Here is a 10,461-nt window from a genome sequence, read left to right as displayed (position 1 = left end):
CATTTCCATCCAAACTGCAAAGGAATATTTGAGGTCACTGAAAGAGTCAACATAGGTTTAGGACTGTTTTCCTGTACTGTTTCAGACATGTGGTTTATATATTCATGTATGTGTTTGCCTGGTACATTTATGAACATTTATTTTATATCTTAGACCTTAAAATTCTCATAACAAAATACCTTGCCCGTGTTTCAATCAAAAGGACAGGAACCTCGTGACAATGACAAAACTCTCTTGTTTCTTTCCATAATCCTGAGTTTATCTTTGGCAAATATAGTCTATTGTATAGGTCCAAACCAGACTTTGCAGCAGAGGCGGTAATTAAAGTTTGCTAAAAACAGAAGATTAGTGTGCTGATCATTATTTAAGCGTTAGAAGGTCAGAAAGTTTTATCAATGCTTTCCAGGTAGGTCTGAGAGAGACTCCAGAGCAAACCCACCTTGAGGAATCTGAGACCCTCCCTAGTCACCTCCCAGAGTTACGATTCCAGGGTTACGATTCCAGGGTTCCCTGTGAAAAGCTATAATCCGGGAATTATAGCTCAGTGAGGGGAATGGCAGTGGCAGATTCAGGGCAGTGCAAGCAGTTCTCCTGCACTGCGTGCCAAGCTGATGGGGCACTGTTGTTGTTTAGTTGTTTAGTCGTGTCCGACTCTTCGTGACCCCCTGGACCAGAGCACGCCAGGCACTCCTGTCTTCTACTGCCTCCCGCAGTTTGGTCAAACTCATGTTTGTAGCTTCAAGAACACTGTCCCACCATCTCGTCCTCCGTCATCCCCTTCTCCTTGTGCCCTCTATCTTTCCTAACATCAGGGTCTTTCCAGGGAGTCTTCTGAGGTAGCCAAAGTCTTGGAGCCTCAGCTTCAGGATCTGTCCTTCCAGTGAGCACTCAGGGCTGATTTCCTTCAGAATGGAGAGGTTTGATCTTCTTGCAGTCCATGGGCCTCTCAAGAGTCTCCTCCAGCACCATAATTCAAAAGCATCAATTCTTTGGCGATCAGCATTCTTTACGGTCCAGCTTTCACTTCCATACATCACTACTGGGAAAACCACAGCTTTTACTATACAGACCTTTGTTGGCAAGGTGATGTCTCTACTTTTTAAGATGCTGTCTAGGTGTCATACCTATGATATACTGAATTGAACAGAACGAAAAAGCGAGAGGTGGGAGTGCGTGCCAAATTTTGGCCTCACACATGGTGTTTGTTTTTGTTTGTTTGCCCCTGAAAATGAGGATGGCCTCCTAACAACTATCAGCCCATATCCACGAAATGATAGACAAGAGGGGCAGCAAACTCAGTGACCACCTCGGGCGGCAAAAACCCCAGTTATGCCACTGACCTGGGTCCATCTCCGCCAATCTTTGACCAGCCTCGCCTGGGAGCAGAGCCCAGCTGCTCTTCTGGCTGCCAAGGGGCTGGAGGAAGCCAAGTCAGATGGAGGGTCAGTGGGAACACAGGCCCAGACAGGGCCTGCCAGGACTTCTGCCAGTCCTGCGCCCTGCCCAAAGGTCACATGCTGCGCTTTGAGGTCCAAGGAGCTCCAAGGTCCAAGTAGGAGGCAGTTGAAGCCAAGACGCCAGGCCACGATTCCGGAGGCAGCCAGAAAACAAGGAGCAAACAGAAGAAGTCTCTTTGGCCCTCTGTCATACTGACCAGCTTTTGAAAACCCAAAACAGGGAGATTTGAACTCCTGCCCACATATTGAACTCTTGTCGCCTATCCTGTCTCCTTGGACCACAGTATCATTCGTCTTTGAGCCGGTTGCAGCGACTGGGCTCAACCTCTTCAGCCCCAACTGGGCCAGGCGAGCTAGGAAAGCACTTCCAGAGACCTTCCACTGCAGGGAAGCAGGTCTAAGTGCAATGGACTCACAACTGGGAGCTGTGAGCACCAAACTCAGTGCCAAAGTCAGCAGAGCACAGCAGAGTATGAACTACACGAACGACGGCTCTGCAGAATAACTTCTTTATTCTTTTACAGCTACTGCAAACTAAAATAAACTAGAGACTAAATACTATCAGAGGCTACTGGACTGCATGAGTGTTACAGTTGCTTAAGCAATCATCTGTGGTGTAGTGGTTAAGAGCGGTAGTCTCGTAATCTGGTGAACCGGGTTCGCTTCCCCGCTCCTCCACATGCAGCTGCTGGGTGACCTTGGGCCAGTCACACTTCTCTGAAGTCTCTCAGCCTCACTCACCTCACAGAGTGTTTGTTGTGGGGGAGGAAGGGAAAGGAGAATGTTAGCTGCTTTGAGACTCCTTCGGGCAGTGATAAAGCGGGATATCAAATCCAAATCCAAAACTCTAGACAGATAACACCCAGACTCCCACAAAGTCAGGCTGGAGGAGAAGAAGCGGAAGAAGCGATGAGCAGATTCCGCCCCCTCCTTTCTGAAAACATTGTCAGCAGATTATTGCAATGGGAGGGGTGAAATATCCACATCAAGCCCATCCCAAATATTGATCCACGGACATTGAAGACATATTCCTACATTTACAAAGAAGAGGGCTATCAATGGCTGCCAGCAGCAACGGCTAAGCTCTGCCTTCATGGTTGAAGGCAGTAATGCTTCTGTTGCTGGAAACCACAAGAGGGAAGAGGGTTGTTCTTCCACTCAATTCCTGATTGTGGGTTTCCCATAATGGGCATCTGGTTGGCCACTGTGAGAACAGGATGCCAGACTAAATTAAACAGCTTTGGCCTGACCCAACAGGCAGGCTCTTCTTATGCTGCTATGCTAACCCCCCACAAAGATTCCCTTTGCAAATAATATAGGCATATAAAAATAAAGGTATTCTCTGATGAGTTCCATCATTATTGAGAAGGTCACTTCTCCTACCTAGGCAGTTATCTTTCCACAACGGTCAACATTGATGCCGAAATTCAGCATCGCCTGAGCTCTGTGAGTGCGGCTTTCTCCCAACTGAAGTGCAGAGTGTTTGAGGACTGGGACATTCGCAGGGAAACCAAAATGCTTGTTTACAAAGCTATTGTACTACCAACCTTACTATATGCTTGTGAAACATGGACCACTTACAAATGCCATCTCCAACTTCTCAAAAGATTCCATCAATGGTGTCTCCAAAAAATCTTACACATCACTTGAGAAGACAGGCGAACTAATATCAGTGTACTGGATGAAGCAAAGATCACCAGTGTTGAAGCAATGATTCTTCAACATCAACTTCGTTGGACTGGTCATGTTGTGCAGATGCCTGATTATCATCTTCCAAAGCAGCTACACGATTCCAAACTTAAAAATGGAAAGCATAATGCTGGTGGTCAACAAAAGAGGTTTAAAGACTGTCTCATGGCAAATCTAAAAAAATGTAGTATAAACACCGACAACTGGGAAACACTGGCCTGCGAGCGCTCCAGTTGGAGAACAGCCTTTACCAAAGGTGTCATGGGCTTTGAAGACACTCAAACTCAGGACGCAAGGGAGAAACGTGCTAAGAGGAAGGCACGCTTGGCAAATCCACACTGTGATCAAATCCCTCCCAGGAACCAATGTCTCCACCGTGGAAGGATGTGTGGATCCAGAATTGGCCTCCACAGTCACTTACGGACTCATTGTTAAAACCGTGTTTATGGAAGACAATCTTACTCGGCTATGAGTGATTGAAGAAGAAGAAGTGTATCCCCCACTTTCTTAGTTTGGAGTCCCCCCAAAAAGGGGGTGTTGTATACATGGGGGCATGTTATACACGGAAAAATATGGTACATAACAGCATAGGCTATTGGCTGGGCAGTGCCTCAAATGAATAAACATTTCTGAAATCGTGATACATAGAGCCTTCTGAAAGTGAATGTGAAGGGGAAAGTCTGGCCTATTTCTCCATCCTTGAGCAATGGTCGACCTATCCACAGCCAACAAATCTAGAAAAAGAGTTTTACAAACTAGTTCTGCATTGCAAGCTTTGAATATTTATGATAGACAGAAACAGACATCAAGATTCACTGGTGTGCAACTTGTCTCCAAAACATGAATATTTTTGATGATACCAATGTAGATACATTGCCAAGGGAATTGCTCTAATATATGATCTTGGCAGCTTGAATAATCATTACAAAATCTTACACTGGGTGCTTGGCAACGCTCACTGTGGAATATGGCAATAATGAAGAAAACTGAATCATCTGAGAGTTTGACAAGACTCTTCATATGACTTGGCATTTCTTTATTACATATACAAAGGAAGCATATTTCTCAAGACAACCCTTCTCCCCAGCCCGGCAGATCTTGAACTAGCCCTGAAAGTCAGTCTTTTTTGCTTGGACTTTGTTATGCTAACCCATGTGCCTCTCTTAAAATTTTGTTTTTCATCTTTTCATTCCCATCTCCTGTTATAACTGTTCTCTGTGTTTTATGTACATTATAAAATGATTTTTTTAAAAAAGGAAATCAAATCCCTAATCCAGTTTTCCACAGCCTGGTGCCCTCCATATCAGTTTCCTGAAAATTCATCAACCATTTAGTACAAATTTCTCCTAAGGTTGCCCTTTTTCATTTGCACAATTGCCTAAGAAGCACATTTTTGCAAAGCATTTTATGGCTATGTAATGCCTCTGTGTATGATATTTTCACTACTATAGACCTTTTTATGCATGCTTTACCATCCCAGGATATGCGTGTTGGTACCCTTTACTTGGCTTGGGGATTTACACTGCAACATTCAGAGAAGTGCACATTTCAAAAGATGGCCACAATCCAGTTCATGTCTTGTTTCCAAAAGTGCAGAGCCTCCAGCAAAACACACTCCTCGCTTTTTATTTAATGTTTTACTGCTTTTGTCAGCCTCAAAGCTATTTATTTTGGTCACATTTGTATTTACACTTCTGAGTTGCCTCAAGTCACAAGACAGCCAATTACTGGCAATAGCTATTGGTTTTCATATAGTTACTGTATTTCTGTCCAGTGCTTTCCCCCCCTAGAAAAATAGGTGCCAGTACTCATCATGAAGTTGTTACAGTAAATGTCACACTTTTCAATAAAAAAAGAGGAGCTGGTAATGAGTACCCTTGAATGACGGTGGGGTCAAAGGGCGTCCCTAGTGGGGAGAGACAGAAGGCAGGAGGAGGGAAGGAAAGGTCTGTCTTTGGCAAGAGCACACAATGGCTACGCTTGTGGACCAAGCACCACAGAGTCTTCTAGAGGCGACCAATCCTTTAATTATGGATTTCTCCAGAGGCCTACCTTGCAACTTACGGAACTCCTTTGCCAGGCACCGGGCCTCCTCCTGGATCCGCTCCTCGATGGACCGTTTCCCCATCCCAAAATTCCTCAAGGTGGTGAGGCTGAACCTGCGAAGCTGCCTCCACCAATCTCCGTTGGCAAAGGCCACCCCTACCCAAGCAATATTATGATTATTGTAATATTTTTGTGTCTATCTCCCCCCTTCTTCCTTGACAGGGACTGAGGACAATTTGCAGAGAAAATAGGAACAGGTGGAGTGGGGCAATAATTAAAAAAAACAACTAAACTTTAATATAATGTAGTCTGTTGTCTTTGTCCATGGAGTTTTCTTCCCAGGGATACTGGAGTGGCTTTTTTGAATTCTGGTGCTGGAGGAGACTCTGGAGAGTCCCATGGACTGCAAGAAGATCAAACCTCTCCATTCTGAAGGAAATCAGCCCTGAGTGCTCACTGGAAGGACAGATCCTGAAGCTGAGGCTCCAAGACTTTGGCCACCTCGTGAGAAGAGAAGACTCCCTGGAAAAGATCCTGATGTTGGGAAAGATGGAGGGCACAAGGAGAAGGGGATGACAGAGGACAAGATGTTTGGATAGTGCTCTCGAAGCTACCAGCATGAGTTTGACCAAACTGCAGGAGGCAGTGGAAGACAGGAGTGCCTGGCGTGCTCTGGTCCATGGGGTCACGAAGAGGCGCACACAACTAAATGACTAAACAACAACAACAACATAATGTAGTCTATTAAAAACATACATAAAATTACAATAACAACAACACAGCACCAGATCTTTCCTTGAAAGAACTCCGTTCCCAAAGGTCTGTTGGAATAAGAAGGTTTTCACTTGCCAGTGGAAAGACAGCAAGGAGGGAGGTAATCTAAATTCTCTTGGAAGGGAGTTCCAAAGTTCCAATGAGAGGAGCAGGAGGATGAGAAGGGAATACTGACACTGGGTTGGAGACCCACAAGCACTACTGAGCTGCTAAATATATAAGTTAGTGGTTTCCAAATTTTTAATAAAATCTGTTCAGAGAAAGAGAGAATAATAATTTTCCAGTACAGATTGTCTCTTTGATACTCCTCCTTTTAAACCTTGGCCGATTCATGTGTTATGTTTCCCAGAGACATCTCCCACAACCTCCCATTTCCTGACCTCCAGTTTGCTGCATAAATTTCTCCTAGTCTTCCTACTGCTGAGATAAACAATACCCTTCACAACCACTGTTTATGTGCCAGGCGAATGTTGCCAAGTACATTGCTTTCAAGAAAACATCACGGTGGATAAATCAGCCTTTGCCAACCTGGTGACCTCCAGCTGTTTTGGGGATGAGAACTTGCATCTCTCCCAGCAACATCTGGCCCAGTTGGCTGGCAAGGGGGAGAAAAAGTCAATTCTGTTTGAATTTACAAGATGTGCCAAGAACTGGAACACAGCTGCGAATCCATGCCTCTCTGAATTTTGCAACGCGGTTCTTCAGCCAAGTCAAGTGCCGCAAAAATAAAGCATGCATAAGAATTGAGCGGATTGAGTAAACAGGACCAAGAGTGAGTCCAATGGTCAAGAAGGCGGTTTCTGCATGTGCTGTAGAGGGAAGTGAGGGGCAGATGGGACTCATCCACTGGGAAGGGAGCCCATCAAGGAGAAGGAAATCTCTGGTCCTAAAACAGTGCTGCCTTGCGGAATATCTTCAGGAGAAGTCAAGGCAAAGGATTAAACCCTACACAAATCCCTAAGGTGATTGGATGGCGCCTTGTACGCCGCCTTCTGGCAACTCCTGCAGCCAAGCTGGTGCCAAACATCTTGCTCTGCTTTCCTTTGGACACATCAGTGGGACCAAGAGGCATCTTGTCCTCTGGGGAGCCCAGGACTCCCATGCACACTGCCCAGGCTTCCGCCCTGGAGAGGTCACTTTGGTGCTGCCAACACAATGGTTTGCCTTCACCCCAGAGGCACACTCCATTGTCTCTAGAGACAGACAGATGCCCATATCTAAACATTAATCACCCGCCCTTTACCCTAAGGTCCCAGCGTAGGGCTGGGGGTTGCAACATTAAAGCACAAGGTTAAAAACAGCTTACGGCAACTTGCAGTCACAGAAATAAGATGAGTGAAAGGCATTTTGTTTTGGGGGAATTGCTTTGCAATGTTGTACATCTTATGAAAAATGTGCATGTTAGGAGAATCTTGCACTCAAATGTGGATGAATAATTTGCAAACCAATGTGGATATGTGGGGAACTGAAATCAAGACTGGGGAAGATGAGAAACTGATAGAAACCAAAATTGACAGACCATAGAATTGTAGACACCAAACCTCTGTTTGAAACCCTTCAAGGAAGGAGAGTTCACAACCTCTGGGGGGAGACCATTCCACTGTCTAACAGCTCTTCCCATCAGATAGTTCCTCCTAATGTTTAGTCAGAATCACCTTTCTTGTAACTTGAAGCCATGGGTTCGAGTCCTATCGGCCCATCCCTAGCTGGCACTGATTGGAATTGTAGTGCAAACCAGATGGAGGGCACCGGGTTGGCACTCTACCATCAGACCCATGTCTGATGAGTGACAGAAAGATGGGCTGAGCTGCGCCCCAAGCCCCCTTTCCCCACAGGGATGGACCTCTCACCGTGCTCATTGAAATCCTTGGAGAAGGACGGCAACTGCCCTCTCGCGTTGAAGTCCTCTGCCTGGTCCACCAGGGCCTCCTTCACCACCTTGTAGCTGCTCAAGACCACGACTCGCCGCAGCCCCAGGGAGACGGTGAAGACCGAGTCGTAGACCTCGCTCAGCTGCCGGGAGAAGAGCCTCTGGTTGGCCCAGGTGTGGACAGGTGAGGGGATAACTGGACAGGAAGTGAGAAGCTTCCCCAGCCACTCTGGGCGGCTTCCAACAAAATATAATATTGGGCTAGTCAGTCTCGGGCAGGTCATGTGACTCTCTCGGGCTGGGAAGATGTGTGTCCAGGTTTCCAGAGTCAACATATTGGAGGGGATGTGATTGAGACACTAGACTTCTGTTGGCACAGCCTGGAAATGCATCAACTACTTTTGCTATTGCATTGCACTGTTGACCCGTGTTCAGACTGGGGTCTGCTAAGACCCCTAGATCTTTTTCCCCTGCACTGCTGGCAGATCAGGGATCGCCCTTGCTATATATGTGCATCTGGTGACTCCTGCCTGAATTCCTAAGTCCTTGATGACTAAGGAATCCCCCCTGGCTTCTCCCAGTCCTGCTTTATCTTGGTCTGTTTGTGGCCAAGGAGCAAGGCCGCAATTTGGGGAGAGACTGGCTCAGGTTCCTCAAGGTGAGTTTGCTCTGGAGTCTCTCTCAGTCCTGCCTGGAAAAAACTTCCTGACCTTCTGTTGCTTAACATAACGATCCGCACACTAATCTTGTGTTTCTAGCAAACTGTAATTATAGCCTCTTCTACGAAGGCTGTTTTGGACCTATAAAATAGACTATATTTGCCAAAGATAAACTCAGGATTAGGGAAACAAACAAGACACTCGGTTTCATCATTCTCACAAGGGTCCTGTCCTTTTGCTTAAAACACGGGCAAGGTATTTATTCCCTCTTTTCCTCCAAGGAGCTCAAGGTGTTATTTTTCTATATTCTCTTTTCCCTCTCTCTCTTTCTTATAAATATCTTTGTTCTTCCCCTCTCCCCCCCCCTTTGTAACACTTTCCCCCCTTATAATTGAAATTCTTTCAATAAAAATAGTAATTTTGAAAAAGGTAGCATACATAGTTGATCGCCGAAGAATTGATGGTTTTGAATTCTGGTGCTGGAGGAGACTCTTGAGAGTCCCATGGACTGCAAGAAGATCAAACCTCTCCATTCTGAAGGAAATCAGCCCTGAGTGATCACTGGAAGGACGGATCCTGAAGCTGAGGCTCCAGTACTTTGGCCACCTCATGAGAAGAGAAGACTCCCTGGAAAAGACCCTGATGCTGGGAAAGATGGAGGCCACAAGGAGAAGGGGATGACAGAGGACGAGGTGGTTGGTCAGTGTTCTCGAAGCTACCAGCATGAGTTTGACCAAACTGCGGGAGGCAGTGGAAGACAGGAGTGCCTGGTGTGCTCTGGTCCAGAGGGTCACGAAGAGTCGGACACGACTAAACGACTAAGCAACAACAACAAAAGCATACATAGTTATTTCGCTCCCTATTTAATCTCCACAACAACAACCTTGCGAGGTAGGTTAGGCTGAGAGTGGGGGGGGGCCACTAGGTGGCGCATCGGAAGATGGCTGACAATAACATCTCTCCGACCCACACGAGGTAATTTGGAGGCTATGATGGGGGTAATTAGCCTCCTTAACCCCCCCCAGGATTGTGGGGGGGACGGCCCTTGCCTGCTGTGCCCTATACCACCCCTGAATTTGTGGGGGTGGGGGCACTAGGCACAAAGCCCTCCTGTGGGATTCCGGCACTCCTGGACGCCGTCCCTGATTCGCGCCGCTAGTTGCAAGCATCTTCAAAAGAAACAATTTGGACGAGATAAATTGCACATGCTTCAAGGAAAAAGGGGAGTAAAGACTGCTGACAGAAGAGATCTCTGATAACAAGACAAGAATAAAATATGAGAAGATAAGTCAAGATACGGTATGACTGAGGGGGGAGGGGGGGAAAAACCTGCCTTCCTTTTTCTTATGTGATTTAACAAGAATCCCCTCCCCTAATGAGTCAGAAACTAAGGACTTAAGCTGTGGATTTAAGGCTGTGTGGAGATAAACTTTCGAACCAAAGCAATGTTTCAAGATGAAGCTGGAAAGCTAAGAGTTTTGGAATGACGCAGTTAAAAATGCCGTCGCCATTTTGGGAGGCATTGTTGGAGCTCTTGGGTCTGGGAGGAGAAAGAGAGAAATACAGTTGTTTACATATCGTGGATCAACTTCTCGGTGGGATTTAAGAGCGACAAATGCCAAATTTATGATGGAAAGAGCGATGTTATCTACGAAGGAGATATATGGAAACCATCTGGACTTAGTGGAGGAATGGGAAATCCACACAGGATTATTATTTTGCTTATTGGCTTAAGGAGAAATTTGGCTTTGTAATTTGGAATTTATGTGATGTGGTTTAATTTGATGTGATTGGCCAGTTAATAAAAATTATTTTTAAAAAAAGAGAGAGAGAGAGAGAGAGAGAGAGAGAGAGTGACTGACTAGCCCAAGGACACCCAAATGAGCTTCACAGCTGAGGTGGGGGGAATTTGAACCCTGGTCTTTCCCAGGTTCTACTCTGACACTATAACCACTGTGGGACACAG

Source organism: Podarcis filfolensis, assembly GCF_964270895.1.
Source record: "Podarcis filfolensis genome assembly, chromosome: 8".
Lineage (NCBI taxonomy): Eukaryota > Metazoa > Chordata > Lepidosauria > Squamata > Lacertidae > Podarcis > Podarcis filfolensis.
Note: the sequence above shows the minus strand (reverse complement) of the source record.